Source organism: Schistocerca nitens, chromosome 12 (genome assembly GCF_023898315.1).
Source record: "Schistocerca nitens isolate TAMUIC-IGC-003100 chromosome 12, iqSchNite1.1, whole genome shotgun sequence".
Taxonomy (NCBI): domain Eukaryota; kingdom Metazoa; phylum Arthropoda; class Insecta; order Orthoptera; family Acrididae; genus Schistocerca; species Schistocerca nitens.
The window spans coordinates 152,653,360-152,673,644 of record NC_064625.1 but is presented as its reverse complement, the minus strand read 5'-3'; the positions used below and the strand labels follow the sequence as shown (position 1 = coordinate 152,673,644).

The window sequence follows — 20,285 nt, the reverse complement described above, 5'->3', positions numbered from 1 at the left end:
TGTCGAAGCAAGCGACGGAAGCGGACTCCGGGGGGCAGCAGGGCAGACACATACAACCCGTACTGACGATCGAGAGAATCGGCGAAGAAGGACTGGTAAGAGGGGTGGTCGGGCATAGACAACAGCCGGCAGGCATACCGACACAGCAGTACGTCGCGCCGGAATCTACCGGTTGTTAATGTGTGGTGTGGTCTGTCATCGCGCGGTTTGATTGGCCCATTCTTCTTTGAAAGTACCGTAAGTGGTGAGGCTTATCATCGTATGCTGCAAACTTCGATCTTACCTGCCATCTGAGAGATGTTTGGAAATGAAAGATTTTACCTGCAATAAGATGGCGCACCGTCTCATTACCACAAAGATGTCAGAGCCACTTTGGATGATGGATAGGTCGAAGAGAAACCAGCAGCGCTGAGTATCCACCACGGTCTCCAGAGCTTACACCTCCTGACTTCCACGTACGGGGGACCTTGAGAAATGAAGGTTATCTAGAGAAGCCAACTACACAGAACCCACTGCGAGAAACCATCGAGGCGTCCTGTGCGGCCGTGACACCAGAAACACTGACAGCCGTAGTTCGGTCAACAGTTCAGTGGCATCGACGTTGTTCGGCTGCTAATGGAGGTCACTTTGAATACACACAATAACTGTCCCCTCATGTGGGAATTGTATCGGTATGTCATTTTGTTCCATTTTTAGTGGCTATCAAAGAGAGAGTACATTTTTCTGGACCCTTCTGTAGATAGTCAACGAGTTTGGCTACTTGGGCAGAAACCTAGCTGGCGTTGGACGAAGTACAGAGCAGATAAAATACAGACTCGCAATATCAAGAAAACTAATTCTAAAAACGAGAAATTATTAAAATCGAATATAAATTTAAATGATAGCTCTCTTCTGACTGTATATGGAGCACTGTACAGAAGTGGAACGTGCACAATAAGCAGTTCTGACTGAAGGACGTGAACTTTTGAAACGTAGTGCTACACAAGAATGCTGGACATTAGGTGGGTTGACTGCATAGTGAGGCTTTGAATCCAACTGGGGAGTAGTAGTTATGGCCCAGCTTGACTAAAAGGAGGGATCGGCTGACAAAACATCCTGAGACATCGAAGAATCGTCAGTTTGGTAATTGCAGGAAGGAAGACAAAAGACTGACTACATTAAGCAGGTTCAATGGATACAGAACAGACTATAGCGTGATGATATTAATACTATCCGACTTCTTGCAGATGGAGAGTTATCTACGAAGTCATGCTGAAAAGTAAAGCATCTGAATTTAATTCTATTTTCAACACCGGTTGAGGTATTAATGTCATGCTTATTACTAAGTCGACTTTTCCGCTTTGCTGACGCAAGTTGCAGCCCTCTACCGCTGGAGTGCTCCTTATTGTAGCGTGTAACATGGCGGTGTGTAACTCAACTATGTCGGTGCGTGACAAAGAACTTGCTTTAATAGAACAGGCCCTTTTCTACGTTAGGCAAGACTAGGCGGCCGCCTAGGGCGGCAAAAGTTTTAGGAGCGGCAAAAAGGCGGCATTAATTTCGGACTAAAAAGCGCAAAAAATGTGAAAATGAGGAGAGAAAATGAAAAAGAGGAAAAATTAAAACACCTATTTGTTTTCAACAGCATGCGGAACAGTTACTTGAGTCTTTACTTAATTTGACGATAGTAAACACTTTGCCCCTACCTGTCTCAAAACTAAAGCAGCTACTACTGAGTACAAAACAGAAACAAACGTGCCCTCCATTCACCGCTGGGGCGGGACACATGCCCTGGCTTGGTGATAAGCCAAGAATTTATGAACTGTATCATGACTCCACTAAACGCACTATGAATCTGACTGACATTTTTCATGAGAAAGAAGTATAAAATAAGAACAAGATACTATCATTCAGGTTACTACTGACGATAAATTTTAAATCTTACGCATAAAGATTACTTCACATAAAAATAAAGCTACATTTTGATTTCGTACTGAAGTTTCACTGCGATCCTGTACAAGAAATCTGAAGCCAAAAATGTATTGCATAGAAGAAGAAACATTCCACGTCGAGCAACTCTGCTTGAAGGAGCAATTTAGGTCTAATGAAAAAAAAAGGACTTACCAAAAGCTTTTTCTTACTTGCTTAGGGTTTAAAGACCACTGTGAGCATCTCAACGGGACATTAGCGGTCGACAGTCCCTAATTTACGGCCAATGACTCCAGGGAAGGGAACGAGCCACTGCCTTTAGACAAACAACATTCATGCGCCACCGGGATTTGAACCCGAACACATCTCGGATGAAAGATCATAAGCCCATCGCTTGGACCACTGCGTCACCGGGGCGACGAACAATAGTGGTAGAACTGTCAATAGAAAATTCAAACAAGCCGTAATTTGTTTATTTACTCGCAAGGAAGTCCATACTTAAAAACACGAGATTTATTCCTCATTCTAAAAACGTTTCAATTAAAACAAATGAAATGGCGGGAGGTCTCCCATGAATATCGCATAATTTCTAAATTCAAGGGAAAATTCATTCGCAGCAGAAAACAGTTCCACTCCTTTTTCTTGCAATTAAACAAAAAAGTAACGGACTTCAATTTTTTTTGGATTGGTATATTCAGATGAGTACTAGTTTAAAATGTTCAGCAGATTCTTCCAATTTTAATTATTTTGAGAAATTTCAAAACCTGAAGACAAAAAATAAGGAACTGAGGACATTTGTTGCCCTCAACCAGCTTTAAAGGAATTGAGGACAAGACATGAAAATTGAGGACTGTCTCAGAAAATGATGTCTGGTCATCTTGGTATAATGAAGTATAACAGGGGATTTGCATTGTTGTGCCATTGGATGTTGGCGGTGGGGGAGGGTGGGAGTATTGGGGAGATCGATAGTAGTTAAAAAAGGAGGGGGCGTCATTTTTCACTTCTTGTCTGGGGCGTCAAAACACCTAGCAACGGTCCTGTAATAGAGTTTGGGCCGGCCGGAGTAGCCGAGCGGTTCTAGGCGCTTCAGTCTGGAACCGCACTGCTGCGACGGTCGCAGGTTCGAATCCTGCCTCGGGCATGGATGTGTGTGATGTCCTTAGGTTAGTTAGGTTTAAGTAGTTCCAAGTTCTAGGAGACTGATGACCTCAGAAGTTAAGTCCCATACTGCTCAGAGCCATTTGAACCATTTGTAATAGAGTTTGTAACAGCAGAAAACTTTCTCCACGTGGAGCACTCTCTCCTGCAGCACGACAATGCCAGACCTCACATGAGCGTTGCGACGTCTACAACAATCCAGAACCTTCGGTTGACTTCCAACGATCATCATCCATACTGTCCAGACATGGTCCAGCCATATTTTCACGTTTTAATCTGCTTCTAAAACAAAGAATACCTTCAAGGACTTTGATAGTGATGAAGCGCGGCAAGCACAGGTCAAGTTGTGACTCCGTCAACATGGTCAAGCATTCCATATACAGAATGAGGTTTTCACTCTGCAGCGGAGTGTGCGCTGATATGAAACTTCCTGGCAGATTAAAACTGTGTGCCCGACCGAGACTCGAACTCGGGACCTTTGCCTTTCGCGGGCAAGTGCTCTACCAACTGAGCTACCGAAGCACGACTCACGCCCGGTACTCACAGCTTTACTTCTGCCAGTACCTCGTCTCCTACCTTCCAAACTTTACAGAAGCTCTCCTGCGAACCTTGCAGAACTAGCAATCCTGAAAGAAAGGATATTGCGGAGACATGGCTTAGCCACAGCCCGCGAAAGGCAAAGATCCCGAGTTCGAGTCTCGGTCCGGCACACAGTTTTAATCTGCCAGTAAGTTTCATAACAGCACAGTGAAAATCTCATTCTGGAAACATCCCCCAGGCTCTGGCTAAGCCATATCTCCGCAATATCCTTTCTTCCAGGAGCGCTAGTACTACAAGGTTCGCAGGAGAGCTTCAGTAAAGTTTGGAAGATAGGAGATGAAGTACTGGCAGAAGTGAAGCTGTGAGGACGGGGTGCGAATCGTGCTTGGGTAGCTCAGCTGGTAGAGCACTTGCCCGCGAAAGGCAGAGGTCCCGAATTCGAGTCTCGGTCCGGCACACAGTTTTAATCTGCCAGGAAGTTTCATTCCATATACAGTGACAGTATCGACAAACTTATCTCTCGTTGGAAGATATGTCTTCGCAGTCATGGCGAACGTGTTGAGAAATAAATATGTAGACACGAAGAATAAAGATGCAAAATGGCAAGCGTGTTTTCTTTAAAAAGCTTTGACTTTTCACTTAAATTCGGGAGATTACTTTTCATCTCGCTCTCTTACGACGAAGCTCTGTCTGAAAGAAGCTGCACAATTAGTCAGCTATTGATAAGATTTCAAAGTGGTGGAAATACTTGTGACTTGTTTTAAATGTTCAGAAATGTAAAATTATGCACTTTACAAAACGAAAAATCATAGTATCCTATGAGTATGCTGTCAGTGAGTCACACCTGGAATCGGTGAAAAATACACGAAATGGAATGATCACACAGGCTCAGTCGTAAGGCAGTGGTAAACTTCGGTTTAGTGGTAAAATACTGGAGAAATGCAGTCAATCTACAAAGGAGACTTTACGAATCACTCGTGCGACCCACCATAGAATATTTCTCAAATTTGTGGATCTGTACCAAATAGGACTAAATGGGTATGTAAAACGTATACATGAAAGGGCAGCGTGAATTGTCACAGGTTTGTTCGATCCGTGGGAGAGTCAGATGCTGAAGAAACTGTACTGGCTGATACTTTTAGACATATGTAAACTTTCCCGAGGAAGCCTACTTGAAAGTTTCAACAAACCGGCTTTAAATTGTGACTACGAATATACTACAACCGCCTACGTATCGCTCCCGTGGGGATCGTGGGACAAGAATAGTTTATTACAGCAAGTACAGATGGTTTTTAACAGTAATTTCTCCCGCGTTGCATTTGTAAATGGAACTGGAAAAACCCTGATAACTGGTACATTAGGACGTACCCTCTGCCCCACACATCTCAGTCGTTTGCATAGTATAGGCAGATGAACAGTTTACCCCGAAGTACTGTACCTCACGACTGCGCACAAGAGACGATTACTTCCGTCTTCAATACAAGATTTTTTTCCACTCCAACAACCGAGAACTGAGAAAATTGTTTTTTTCACTGTATTACAATCTGTAGTATAATTTACGGCTGATAGTGAAGTTTCACACAATATCCACAGCGACAAGATCGGTGGAAAATATCTGCGGTGTCGGTTCAAATGGCTCTGAGCACTATGGGACTCAACTGCTGTGGTCATCAGTCCCCTAGAACTTAGAACTACTTAAACCTAACTAACGTAAGGACATCACATACATCCATGGGCGAGGCAGGATTCGAACCTGCGGCCGTAGCAGCAGCGCGGTTTCGGACTGAAGCGCCTAGAACCGCTAGGCCACTCTGCGGTGTCGGTTCACGAACTTTGCGTATGTCGTTAATGACGTGCCAATGTTCTGAACCGAACGATTCCTGTACACACCGTCATTTTTTTAACTCAAAGAGCTACCGCAGTCGCTTATTGAACACTAGGCAGAAACGGTTTTTATTAGCAATACCTGTTTAGAATTGCAAGCGCGCTATCTCGGAGATTCCTCTTCCCAATACGTATATAGCAGAAGTGGAAAAAATACTCTAAAAAGTCTAAACGCTTCCTTGTGTCACATATTCACACCGTTTATTTCGTGCATGAGTTCCTCGGGAGTATTGTGAAGTCTTTCGCATAGGGCGCATTTTCAAATTTTTTCCGCGTCAGATCATATTCATCGACGTTCACATTTAACGCACACAAGGATTCATTGAATGCAGTCACCCGGTAAATCGGGGCCAACGTACGTCACATGACTCATTACCGGCGAAATCGTCAAAATACAGCATTAATTTCCAATAGAGAATACAGACATTATTCAAGGTCACAAATTAAGAACAGACACTATTGGTTCAGATGACTTGCTGTGTGAGGAAAGTCTATTAGACTACGTGACATTATTAACGAATACGAAAGGTAAACCCGTTCCCTCCCCCAACTCCATTCACGTCTCAGCTGAAAACATACACGCATTCGCCTGAAAAACAATTGCTTTCGCAATGTTGGCAATACCCGCAACCTACATAGAAAACAAATGACTAAACAAACACTGCGATGAGTGCGGAACATGTGAAACTAGAGCAGGTTCTCTGATGTTCACGAAAGTGAAGGGAAGCGGGAAAAATATGAAGAGTAAGAAAAGAGCAACAATTTGCGAAAAAGTGAATGTATATCCACGTTTCTTCGGTTCAGCCTTCCCAAACAACGAAGGAAGAAAAACAGGATCAGAACATTTAAGTAAATTGTGCTCCAATTGTATAAAGATATTGTTTTAATCTGTAAATACTAAAATGAAAATACATGCATGCGGTGCGGTATTTCCAGAATGACGACGGAAGATACTTTGTGGGCAAAGCCGAAACGCATATATTGAAAAATATTCTAACTGCTGTAAGCTTAAGATGGAAAAACCAGTAAAAATTGATGGTACTTTTGTACAGAAACATGAAACTGGTCAAAACATCTAAAAATTAGTATCTGCCATTATGTAACATTCTACATTTCATGTGTTTTAGAATTAAAAAATGAAACTGAGGGAATAAACTTTGGGTTAATCCCATATTGCTTATCCATGAGATATCTTGCTTTAGTCTTTCCTTTTTAAACGACCTTTCAGTGAATTGCGACCTAGTGTATAGCTTCATGGCAGCACCTCTGGCTTACACCGTCCTATGGAAACTGAAAATACCAGAATGTTTCCGCAACTACGGGAGATTTGCTATATGAAGTGCGTTAAGAAATATCTATGCTACATAAGGGGTAACCGGTTGCAGTGTTAATGGCGTGTCACGCGCTTAGCTCGCTTGTAGAGCTGTTTCGTGACTGCAGGTGATTCTGTAGACACTTGTAGGAACGGACAAATTCGTAGCACAACTTCTCAGTATAGGCTTGCGACACGACTCCACCTGTAGCCGAAAGCTAACGCGCTTTCCCACCGGTATCGCGGATTTCACGCTAAGCATTTTTCGCGATAGCCGGCCGTGTCATATCCCTCATGGGGACGACTGTGCATCATTGTTAATCTCTCTGCGATAGCTATGTCTTAACATCCCGTACAGTAAATCACTTAATAATATAAAGTTGTAAATTCTTTCTACGCAGATTACCACGAGCATTCGCAGCGGTCAAACCTCATTTTACGCATTCCCAGACAAGGGAGGGTTTGTTTTGCAGAACCCTGTTGTGTTCAACACAAGGACTTGAGTGCTTTCGAAACACAAATTGCTGGAAACAGGTGGCGAAATAAAGGACGCTCGCTGGACATACCTTCCGTTCGTCGCCAACGCTGGCCGCCGCTTGCGAACTATGTAAGAGTTCCCCCGCAGCAGGCGAGCACTTGAAGCTTTGCGGCATAGACCGCGCACGACGCTTTCACCAACCTCTCAATCGTGTCCACAGCGCGATGTTTGATCGCCTACTGAAGTCCAACTCGTGACGCGAGGGGAGACACTGACCTCTTGCGGCTGACATGCGTACTACTGGAGACCAGAGTAGCCAACGCTACGCGACAAAAGATCGATAGAGACAAGTTCGTGATTACTCATGGACCGCGCATGCGTCTCGCCAGAGACTGGCTGTGCATGCTTATGGACAGATGTTCATGACATCATTTAAGTTCCGTCCACTGAATAGAAGTCCGCAAGAGCGGGTACTTGCCCAGTACTGAATCCGGAGTACACGCTTTTCGATCATTACAGAATTCTCACGAATTTCCGGCAATGACTTTCTACGACTCCACTAAACTATGTATTTCACACTGCCCAGAGCGACAGGAAAGACTATGATTTTAGCAATGATGCCTGTCTTGGGATGTTCTTGGTTTTCATCCCATCCACGACATATTATACCGATTTCTCAGTGTGGCTGCAGTTTCGGCGCTATTCTACGGTCTAGTTGGATGCGAACCTTTACAAAACAACGCTGAAATAGTGTCGCCGACCCTTTCTCTGTCTTTTCCTCAGACAGCCCTTTTCGAGCTGTAGAAAGCGAACGTTCTAATATCTTGATGCGTGGGTTGTAGGGGAAAAAAAGACGCATGGGAGTATAGGGATGGAGAAAACCGACCGGTTAAAACCGATACCGGTATTTTAGTTCTGAATAACCGACTTTTTCGTTATTTGGTCTCAGTTACAAAAAGTGCTTTTTATTTTTTGCCAATAACTAGATAAAAAACCGAAATATCAATTAGCCATTTCTGCAGTGCTAATTTTTTTACCCCGCGAAATCTTTTTTTAAAAAAACGAGTAATTTTTATTCGTAAAATTTACCTTGCTTTGAAATATTGCGTTTTTATAGAAAATGGGAAACGCGATCAGTGCTGTTTTAATACCAATGCCGACAGAAAGGAGCAACAAACACATGGCGTAAGAAAAGGAACAGCACTGCTGAAACAATAATGTGGTGTGGCCTGTTTGATGGTCTAAACGCAGTGTGCAACACTTGCCCCTTGTGGTGCGTGTGTTAGTATCTCACAATCGTCGTCGAACGTACGCTGTATATCAGAATGGAACAATCTATAGTCTCGAAATATTTACGAAGTGACGCAGCAATGAAGAACAATTCTTCATTTACTTTAAAAGATTAAAGATTTGTCTGCCATTTCTAAGAACCAATAAAAGAGGGAGGAAATTATGGCAGCAGTAATATAATAAAAACGTAACAATTGTTCATTATTTACAATAAAAATAGAAAGTTGCTGATCTGCTGCCTGTAACTACATAACGTCCGTTTATGTGGTGGTAGCCATTGAAAACGGACAAGGGAAATAGAGCTATTCAACCTCAGTTTTCACCTGTTCTGCTGCCTGTAACTACATAACGTCCGTTTATGTGGTGGCAGCCATTGAAAACGGACAAGGGAAATAGAGCTATTCAACCTCAGTTTTCACCTGTTCCCACTGACTACTCATAATGCTCAAATACCGGTGTGGATGTTATGATCCCCGTTCACTATGTGATTTTTGAACAGTTTCAACAAATTAGTCAGTAGAGAATACTGGAAATTTTTTGTAATATTCAGCCACATGCCACTTTTCGTGAAAAGAAGCGAAAAGTGGCCGGACTAAGTTTTCTTTTACTTATTTATTTAATTTAATATTTTGAATCTATGTATATTGAAACCGAGGGAGTCAAAATTTTTCAATCTTTGTTCGATTTCTACGTTTAGTACAGGAAATGGCAAGAATAAAAAACCGAAAATCGGTTATTTCAGAAATCGGTTATTTTGAACGGTGTTAGTACTCAAGATAAACTGGAGTGGAAAAAAATGATTTAACCGAAAACCGGTTGTTCAGCGATAACCGCTACCTCGATCGCGGCGGTATACGTACCTATCATCTCTCACCAACCTCCTCAGGAGCGCTTTGCTGCACAACGGAATCTCAGTACTAGTTTACTGTTTGTCTGTGGACAAAGAAGGCCCGTGAAGGTTGCAAATTCTACATTCAGATTTGCTCGGCCGAGCATTTTGCAATAGATCCGAAGAACGCAGCCGTATGCACTTATCTATGAGTTCATGGGCATCAGTCGAAGCATAAATCCCATCTGGAGGCATTACATAATAACTGTTAAATATCGAGGTCGAAAAAATGTGCTCTTACGGAATTGGAATCTTTACAAGTCCCAGGCTGTTAAAAGTAAATTCTACTGGCCAATTTGAGAGTGGGTTAACGCGATTTTTCACGTTCATTTAGTCAGTTACAGGCCCTACAGTACACTTTGCCAAAAATCTAGTTTTCAAAACACACTTTTTTCAATTTTAGATTTGTTGATCATCATTTAAAGATAGAAAGCCTTAAAGTGATGAAATAGATCCATAAATCCATTAGCGTGATCAGATGTGTTTTTTAGGCAAAGAAAGTATAGTGGATGACATCATATCTAATAAGGTTTTTTTTATTATTTTTTTTAATTTTTTTTTTTACAGCCTATTCCCTCATTTTGAGGCGTATTAATGTTTGTCATTTTTGTTTGCATGCAACAGAATTTACTCAGTCGTTGTAATTTTTTCTGTTTCAGATTTTAAATGTTCGCTTCATACCACCTTATGGTGCCAAAAAAAAAAAAAAAAAAAAAAAAATACTAACCTTGCTTCACAACTGTTGGATACCATGGATATAATGATATGTGAATGAAATTTTAGATCACCGAAAGAAAAAGGTGGTATCACTAATCTTGATTGCTGAATTTTGCCCTCCGTTGGAAAAATTTCAGCAGACACCCATTGTCCACTCACTGATTTGTCTACGAGCTACAAATTCCGTGTTTCATTGACGAATTTATGCTGAAAAGTCATGCCTACAGACTTTTTATGTGAAAACCCTTAAAGTTTATTAAATAAAATAAATATTATTAACATTCCACATCTTTATTTTTCAAGCCTACATTTTTGTAGACCTCTGCCCCTAGAAGGCTCCAAATTGTAGTGCTGTAACATGGCAGTACATAACGTAACTACGTCAGGCCTTGAGCAGCTTCCTGTAATCAAGTTTCAAATTTGAAGAGTTTGTCCACATATGAAGCACCCTCTCCTTCAGATTGACAGTTCCAGACCACACGCAAATACTGCAACAATCTGATGCCTCACCCGTCATTGATCGTGCTCCATACAGTTCCAGCTTTGTGCGATTTGATTGTCATCTGTTTTGAAAACTTAAAGAACGCCTTTGAGGACTTCACTTTGATAGTAATGAAATGGTACAAACCAAGGTGAGGCTGTGGCTCTGTCAATAGAGTCAAACATTCCACAGTAGCAGTATCAACAAGCTAGTCTTTTGTTGGGAGAAATGTGTCCGTAACCAACTTGACTATGATGAGAAATAAGTATGTAGAAGTGAACAATAAAGATGTAGAATTTTAAAACAGTCTGCTTCATTAAAAAAGCTTTAAGAGTTTTCAGATAAAATATTTCAAGGCAGTACTTTTCAGTGAATCCTCATACGTACAGTCCGGAAGCACTGTGAAATACATACCATCTACATCTACGTGGATACTCCACAAGCCACTGTACAGTTCACAGCGTGGAGGACGCCCTGTACCACTGCTAATCATTTTCCTTTCCTGTTCCACTTGCAAACAGAGCGAAGGAAAAATGACAGTCTACATGCCTCTGTAGTCTGTATGAGCCATAACTTCTCGTATATTATCTTTATGGTCCTCACGAGCAATGTATGTTGGCAGCAGTAGAATCTTTCAGCAGTCAGCTTCAAATGCCGAATCTCTAAATTTTATCAATACTGTTTCTTGACAAGAACATCTCCTTCCCTCCAGGGATTCCCATTTGTGTTCCCAAAGCATCTCCATAATGATTACATGTTGTTTGAACACCAGTAACAAATCTAGCAGCCCACCTCTGAATTGCTTCGATATCATCCGTCAATCCAATCTGGTGTGGATCCCAAACACTCAGGCAGTACTCAAGAATGGATCGCACCAGCGTCCTATATGCAGTCTCCTTACAGTGAACAACTCTTTCCTAAAATTACAGATTTGTTCTTCCTACTCATCCACGTAACTTAGATTTTTCCACATTTAGGGCTAGCTGCCATTCATCACACCAACTGGAAATTTTGTCTGTCGTCTTTTATCTTCCTACAGTCACTCAACTTTGACATTTTACAATACACCATAGCACCATCAGTAAACAACTGTAGATTGCTGCTCACCCTGTTCACCAAATTAATTATGCCCCTGCCCTGGGGCACTCCTGACGATACCTTTGTCTCTGATGAACACTTGCTGTCAAGGAAAACATGCTAGGTTCCATTACTTAAGAAGCCTTTGCGCCACTCACATATCTGTGAACTTTTTCCATATACTCGTACCTTCCTTAACAGCTTGCAATGGGGCACTGTGTCTGGAAATCTAAAAATATATGAACCAGATGGTACTTCATGTTTTATCAGTTATTAGGCCTTCTTTCCATTTCACATATGAAATGTGGGAAGAGCGATTGCTTAAATGACTCTGTATGCACATTAATTACGTGAATCATATCCTCCTACAGAAGTAATATATAGAGGGTGGTGGTATATTTCTAGATTCCTTACTTAAAACTTGAAGATCTGAAAGTAGGCTCTCTCGGGATAGTTAATGTCCATCTTCAAGAGTCTGCCAGTTCAGTGTTTTAGCATCCCTACGACACTGTCAAGCAGGTCAAATAAGCTTGTGACCAGTTCTGCTGCCATTCTCTGTATATGTTCAACATCCCCTGTCTGCCATAGCTGGCCCGGGTCCCACACACTCAAGTGGTATTCTATGATGGGTCACACAAGTGATTTATAAGCAATCTCCTTTGTATTTCACTATTATTCTACCAGTAAACAGATGTCTGCTACCTGCTGTACCCACAAATGAGACTGTGTCTTCATTCCATTTTGAAAAGTTTCACCCAGGTATTTGTACAAGTTAACCAATTCTAGTTGTGACATAGATATTATAGTTACAGGATATTATGTTTTCTTGTTTTGTGAAGTGCACAATTTCACTTTCCTGAAAATTTAAAACAAGTTACCAAGTTGCATCACTTTGATATCTCAAACTGAATATTTATGAAGCTTCTTTCAGACAGTACTTTGTTACAGATAATTGCATCATCTGCAGAAAGTGTGTGGTTACTTTAAATGTTGTCTGTAAGGTCATTAATATACAATGTGAATGGCAAGGGTCACAACACACCTCCCTGGAGCACACCTGAAGTTACTTCTACATCTGACAATGACTCTCCATCCAAGATAACATATTGCATCCTCCGTACCAAAAACTTTTCAATCCAGTCACAAATTTCTCTTGAGATCTGATACAACCATGGTTTTGATAACAAGGATAGATATGGTACTGAGTCAAATGCTTTTTCGGAATTGTGAAATACTTCATTTACCTGACTGCATTGATCCATGGCTTTCAATATGTCATGAAAAAAGTGTGAGTTGAGATTCGCACGATATTGTATTAAGTATGGTTCTCACATTTTTAAGCAATATGCAGTTAAATCTTGCCTTTCTATTAAAATGTAAATGGTCATTTCTGTTTCAATCTTATGGATTTGGCATATTTTTCATAAACTGATGCACAAATGAACAAATATGTATTTAACCTTACATGAAGAAATTATATTAATTTTCTTAGACATCTAAAACACAGCAAACTTTCACATAATTCTCTTCAGGTTGAGGCAAGAGGTGATGTGCATTAACAAACATAGCATGTGGAACTGCCTGAAACTGTCTTTGTGATGACATCACTGACTTTAATTAATCATGACACATACCCAGTCTCAGACACATGTCATGCCATAATTTGTTTGTCCAAATATCAGGGTGCATCATGTGTATGAGGACCAGAAACTGCCCCAAAATTTACCCAGCGGGCATAGTTGTATTTGTTTGATGTGAGAAGTGAAGAATATTGTGACTGAGGGAAGAAGCTGCAGCACTGATTTCAACAGGCTACCAGTACCCATCAGCTAGGAAAACAGAATATCCCCCAATAATTAAAAAAAAGTAAGTAAAAGCTTGCCTTCTTAGCCACCCCTACAGTTTATCTGGATTTGTGGATGTAAATTCCAATTAGCACTAATGTCCATACCATAGCCTGCAGATTTTTAATATTTTGCTACCGTATAGACAGCTGAAATGTTGTCTGAAATCATACAGGTTACATTAATGTTTTGTATGAAGTATTAGATAAAAATATTAGCTGAGTAACCTAAGAGAAAGAACAGCAGTTTTGTTCAAAGTGTAAGTAATTTGGTAGTAATTCTCTTCACGTTAATGTAAGGAGATTGACACTGACTGTAACTGGGTTTTAGTAACTTTACAGAAATAGCCAGCAGCAGTTCTTTCGGCTGTTTAATGTGTAACTTGACTTATGACTTGTAGTATGGTAGGATGTATTGAAGGCTGTATGTGAATGAATAACAAAAACCATTGAAAACTGCAAAGACAGGTAGAAGGGCAATAAAATCTTTTGGAGTCAGTAAAATGTCATGTAGCATTGTAAAAAGTAAACCAATGATGGAGATATAAGTTAAGTTTACATGAGGAGATGCTATAGTAATTACTGTCTTGACAATCTAGAATGTGTATTGCATCTCAGATGCTTTGCTTGTACTTTCTCTCACAAAGACTAACAGCAAATATTGAGCACAGTAGCACTGTCTCTATAATGAAACAATGAATATCAATGGATACAACAGTCCAGGAATTATAAAATATTAGCTTTAACATTATCTTCCACGAAGCTGACTGCTCTAGCTTGGGTTAATACCTGATGAGAGTCGACTCAGCACCACACTTGTGCTTATTACCAAAAGTACACTCGTATGAAGTCGTATGAAATAGCAAGGAAATTGGTGTCTGCACCATGGAATTCTTAGTAGGGAGAATGGATGTGATCTTGGATGAACAATTATTGACAGATGTATAAATTCTTAGTAGGGAGAGTGGATGTGATCTTGGATGAACAATTAATTACAGATGTAGAAGTAGCTTCTTGTGTGCTCTAGGGATGTGTGCTGGGATCCTTGCTGTTCATGACACACGCACACACACACACACACACACACACACACACACCTACCTACCTACCTACCTACCTACCTACCTACCTACCTCAAGAGTATCCTATTACTGCAGTATTGTTGAATTTCAGTTGGAATTGGTTGACTTGGACAAATAGTTGAGTAGCTGGGTGTAACAATATGTATCGATGTCAAATGGAATGACCATATAGGCTTCACTGTAGAAAAAGCAGGTGGCAAACTTTGGTTCATGTGGCAGTTCAGTTCATTTTCGTAATACACTGGGAAAATGCAATCAATCTATGGAAGAGCTTGCTTACAAATCACTTGTGCATTCTATCTTAGGATACTGGCCAAGTGTGTGGGATCCACACTGAATAGGTCTTAGTGGGGATAATATTGAATGTATACAGATAAGTGCAGCACCAATGGTCACAAGAACATCTCTCTGCTTACCAAAAGTGAGAAGCAATAGAATTCAGATTAACTGACCAGCCAAATGAAATTTTCACCTCCGGCACTAGCAATGTTGAGGTCAATGGACAGAGTTCAGGAGCATTGTACAATACAGTTTAGACAGTATGTGCTGAGCAATGTTGTGAGGATTGGAAAAGACCTCCTGTATTTTGGCATACATGTTAGAAAGTTGCACGAAAGCAAAGAGAGCTACACTGCAAATTTAAATGTAGCCAAAGCCTCACAGAGCTACAAAAATAAAATGAAGCCAAAATCAGGGCAAGAAGACACTCAATGAATTCAAAAGAAAAATTCAGGGCTTCACAGAAAACCCTAAGAAGTTTTGATCTTATGTTAAATACGTAAATGAATCAAAGCCATCTGTCCAGACACTCTGTGACCATAACAACCCTGAAATGGAGGATGACACAGAAAAGGCCGAAATAGCAAACATCTTTTTCTGAAACTGTTTCACAGAAGATCATACTGTAGTACCTCCTTTAGTCACATGAATGACAAAATAGCTGATATTGAAATACATCATCATGGGATAGAGAAGCAACTGAAATCTCCCAACAGAAGGAAGGCCACTAAATCGGATGGGGTACCAGTATGATTCTAGGTAGAGTATGCGAAGGAACTTGTCTCTCTTCTAACAGCTGTGCACTACAGGCCTCTGGAGAGGTTAAGTGTTCCTGATGATTGGAAAACAGCACAGGTCATTCCCATTTTCAATAAGGTTCATCGAATGGACGTACAAAACTACAGGCTTATACCTCAGATGTTAGTCAGCTGTAGAGTTTTGGAATGTTTTATGCTCATGTATTATGATATTTCTGAAAACTGAACATCTCCTACATAGGAATCAACATGGGTTCTAAAAACAATGACTATGTGAAACCATATATACAGAGTATCTCTCCTAAGAATCATCAGGCTCTCTGATGTTTCATCAGATATTTGCGTTTTCAATTTTGCATTGTGGAGCTAGAGTCAGACCAAACAAATACGTGTCTTTCATGTGACGCCCATTGTCAACAGAAAGTATCTGTTTCTCTTCTAGGAATACACACATAGACACAGAATTTTAACAGTAGACCACACCGTGATGCAGAATGCCTCTCTTGTGGTGTCTGCCATTGGAGTTGGTTGATCATCCCCTTGATACTTCCATGTTTACTAAATGAACTTGTAACACAATGCAGTGCTATTCTTTGGATCTTCTATGCTTAGTCTATCAGTCCTGTGTGATACAGACTCCATTTTTTAAGTGGAATTTTTTGTGCCCATTCGATAGAGCAGTCTCAGATTAGTGAAATGTGATATTTATTTTATCCATGTGTATTAACAAGGACAGTAACATTTGAAAAATAACCAGTACTCTAGGAGTGACAGCATTGCCCTGGTCCTCACTAACTGCTACCACCAAGCATTCAGCACTACTGAGGTGCTGCTGAAGTGTTGGTTATTCTTCGTGTTTTACTGAGCCTGTTAACATACATCGCTAAAATGAATATTGTAATAGACTAATTTGGGAGAGCTCTATCAAATGGGCATATCAGATTGCACTTTAAAATTCATTTTGTTTCTAATGGGAAACAGACTGACACTTTCTGTTGACACTGGGTGTCACACAAAAGATGTGACTCCAGCTTAGCTACACAATGGAACAACAAAATTGCAAATATCTGCTGAAACGCCACAGAAAATTCACCTGATGACTCTTAGGAGAGACACCCATTATAAATTAAATCACAGTCAACACTGGAAGTTCCACAAGGCTTTTTGTGGATGATGCTGTTGCATACAGAGAATTCACAACATCAGAAAATTGTAGCAAAATATAGAAAGAGTGGCAGAGAATCTACAGTTGGTGCAGGGAATGGTAACTTACGCTAAACATAAACAAATTAACATATTGCATATAAACAGACATAATGACTTCGATAAAATATCTTAAAGTAAGCATACAGAATGATTTAAAGTGGAACAACCACATAAAACTAATTGCTGGGAAGGGAGGTGCCAGACTGAGACAAATTGGAAGAACCCTCAGGAAACATATTCTATTAACAAAGGAGGCAGCTTACAAAACTCTCACTTGACCAATATTTCAGTATTGCCCATCAGTATGGAGTCTGTATATAGAAGATCCAAAGAATAGCATTACATTGTGTTACAAGTTCATTTAGTAAACATGAAAGCATCAAGGGGATGATCAACTAATTCCAATGGCAGACACCGTAAGAGAGACATTCTGCATCACGGTGTGGTCTACTGTTAAAATTCTGTGTCTATATGTCTGTCTGTAGAAGAGTCAACCAATATATTACTTACTCCTATGTATATCTCACAAACACCATGAAGATAAAATTAGAGAGGTTCGAGCACACAGGGATGTTTACCAGCAATCATTTGTCCTGCTAACCCTACACAACACGACCAGGAAAAGAGAGAACTGAATGTGGTGCCCAAAGTAACCTCCACAGCACACCATAGGATGGCTTGTGGAGTATAGATGTAGAAGTGTGGGCACATTGTAGTAGTTATTGGTGAATTCTGCTTATCTTGTGAGATTTCATTTCATTTCATTTCCATCGAACACTCATACAAGCACCACTCAATACTATTTCGTTCATAAAGGGATTTGGTATGAGTCAACATACTCACATAGTGAAATTCATTTCTAAATCTCTTTATCATTTCTGTCCCCCTGACCTGTGCTGTAAATGCATTGTAAATCATGAAGGAATATTGAGAATGAGTGGATTATGATCAGTCATTCGTAGCTCTGTATTGATCCTTTTTTTATGTACAAGGGCCGTTCAGAAAGTAACCTCCGGTTGATTTAAAAAAATACACCAAGTTAAATAAAAATATTTTAATATATACATCTTACAACTACATCTTTGCACTATTTTTCTACATAGTCTCCATAGCGATTGAGGCACTTATCGTATCTCTTCACAAGCTTTGAAATTCCATCTGCATAAAAATCACCCGCTTGTGCCTGGAGCCAGCCTGTGACCACATCTTTGAGCTCTTCGTCGTCATCAAACCGCTGTGACCCGAGCCATTTCTTCAAATGGATGAAGAGGTGATAATCACTTGGCGCCAGGTCTGGGCTGTAAGGTGGATGGTTGATAACGTCCCACTTGAAGGACTCAAGAAGGGCCGTTGTTCTGTGAGCAGAGTGTGGACGGGCGTTATCGTGCAAAAAAACGATACCGGAAGTCAGCATACCACGGCGTTTGTTCTGTATAGCCCATCGTAACTTTTTTATTGTTTCACAGTACACGTCTTGATTAATGGTCGTACCACGTTCCATGAATTCAACCAACAACACCCCTTTGGCATCCCAAAACACCGTTGCCATCAGTTTTCTGGCAGAAAAATCTTGCGAGGCTTTTCTTGGTTTGGTAGGCGAATTTGAATGTGCCCACATCTTTGATTGTTCTTTTGTCTCAGGGTTCACGTACTTAATCCAGGTTTCGTCACCGGTCACGATTCTGTTTAACAATGGTTCTCCTTCGTCCTCATAATGTGACAGAAAGTCTAATGCAGAGGCCATTCTTTGAGTTTTGTGGTGGTCGGTAAGAATTTTGGGCACCCATCGTGCACAGAACTTACGGTAACCCAATCTTGCTGTCACTATCTCGTACAAAGTCTTAGAAATCTGTGGAAAACCAGTAGACAACTCCGACATTGAGAAACGTCGATTTTCACGAACTTTTGCATCAACTGTCTGAACGAGTTCGTCAGTCACCAATGATGGTCTACCACTCCTCTCTTCATCATGAACGTTTTCTCGTCCACTTTTAAATAAACGTACCCATTCACGGACAACTCCTTCACTCATAACTCTCGGTCCGTACACGGCACAAAGCTCACGATGAATAGCTGCTGCAGAATATCCTTTGGCTGTAAAAAACCTTATGACAGCACGCACTTCACATTTGGCGGGGTTTTCTATTGCAGCACACATTTCAAACTGCCACAAAACTAAACTAGCGCAGGTACGACGTTCACTTGACCACGGCTTGATGCCAACTGACCTGTTGAGTGCGTGAACGCACAGATGGCGTCGCTACTCCCCCCACAACCCGCACTGTGACCAATCGGAGGTTACTTTCTGAACCGCCCTCGTATATGAAGTTTAAATTTGGAAAGAGAGTCTTGGTCGACTTAGCAGTTTATTTAAGTGAGGAATGCTACAGTAAGACATAAATTTGACAGGATCTAATAAAAATACCTGGTGGCTGACACGCGAGACGCTTTGGAACTGAGCTCTTCAACCAGACTTCACAACATTATGCATGGGCTGTTCACACAGCCAGTGTGCCACAACCAAGTGTCAGTGCACAGCAGCCGATGCTCTCGGTAGCCTGGAGTCTGCTTATCACCGACCACAATGAACAACAGTTAGTTTTGCTCATCCAGGTAGTTGTCTCCCTATTAGACAATAGAATGTCCAACTTTGTAAATAAATATAATATACTGACAGAATCACAATATAGTTGGAGAAAAAGTCCTCCAAGCAAGGCATAAATCTTTATTTTTCTATATGAAGTGCCACAGCACTAGGTAAGCAGGTACAAACTCGAGCATATTCTTAGACTTGTCAAAAACTTTTGATACCACCAGTCATTATAAATTACTTAGTAAGATTCAGAATTGGGGTATTAGGGGAGCAGTCCATAATCGGACTAAATTATACCTAAGTGAAAGATGAGGCAGTTTGATTATATGTCTCAAAATATGGTTGCAATGGAAATATTCACTACCCCGATAGGACACCAGCTATTCCTCATATTATAATAAATGGACAAACAATTGGAAAAACAGAATACAAAATATCTCAGTATATGGATACAAGAAAACATGAAATGGTATACACGTGTAGACTAAGTAAACAGAAAACTCAGCAAAACATGTTTCCTGAGATGAATGTCAAGAAACTGTGTGTCACATGATAATCTCAGTCTCATATATTTTGCTTATGTCCAGTAGGTATTGAAATATGGTGGTGTATTTTGGGGAAACTGTGGAAGGAGTTTGAAATCATTTAGACTAGAGAAAAAGATTATTATTAGACTAATGGGAGGGGTAGACCAAAGTTCATTATACAGGTAAATGTTTAGGAAAAATAAAATACTATAATTTCCTTGCATTTACACAGAAGAAAATATAATCATTATAAAGGAAAATCA

At 40.6% G+C, this 20,285-nt stretch overlaps 1 protein-coding gene across 1 annotated transcript in view; it reads right to left on the bottom strand.

Annotated features, from left to right (window-relative positions):
• LOC126215115 (angiotensin-converting enzyme-like) overlaps window positions 1–7,526 on the bottom strand; it is a 398,784-nt gene extending 391,258 nt beyond the window's left edge. The window contains exon 1 of the mRNA XM_049941769.1: window positions 7,369–7,526. The gene's annotated coding sequence lies outside the window, so the exon portion shown is untranslated. The remainder of the gene's footprint in view (window positions 1–7,368) is intronic.
• Window positions 7,527–20,285: the final 12,759 nt, after the last annotated feature.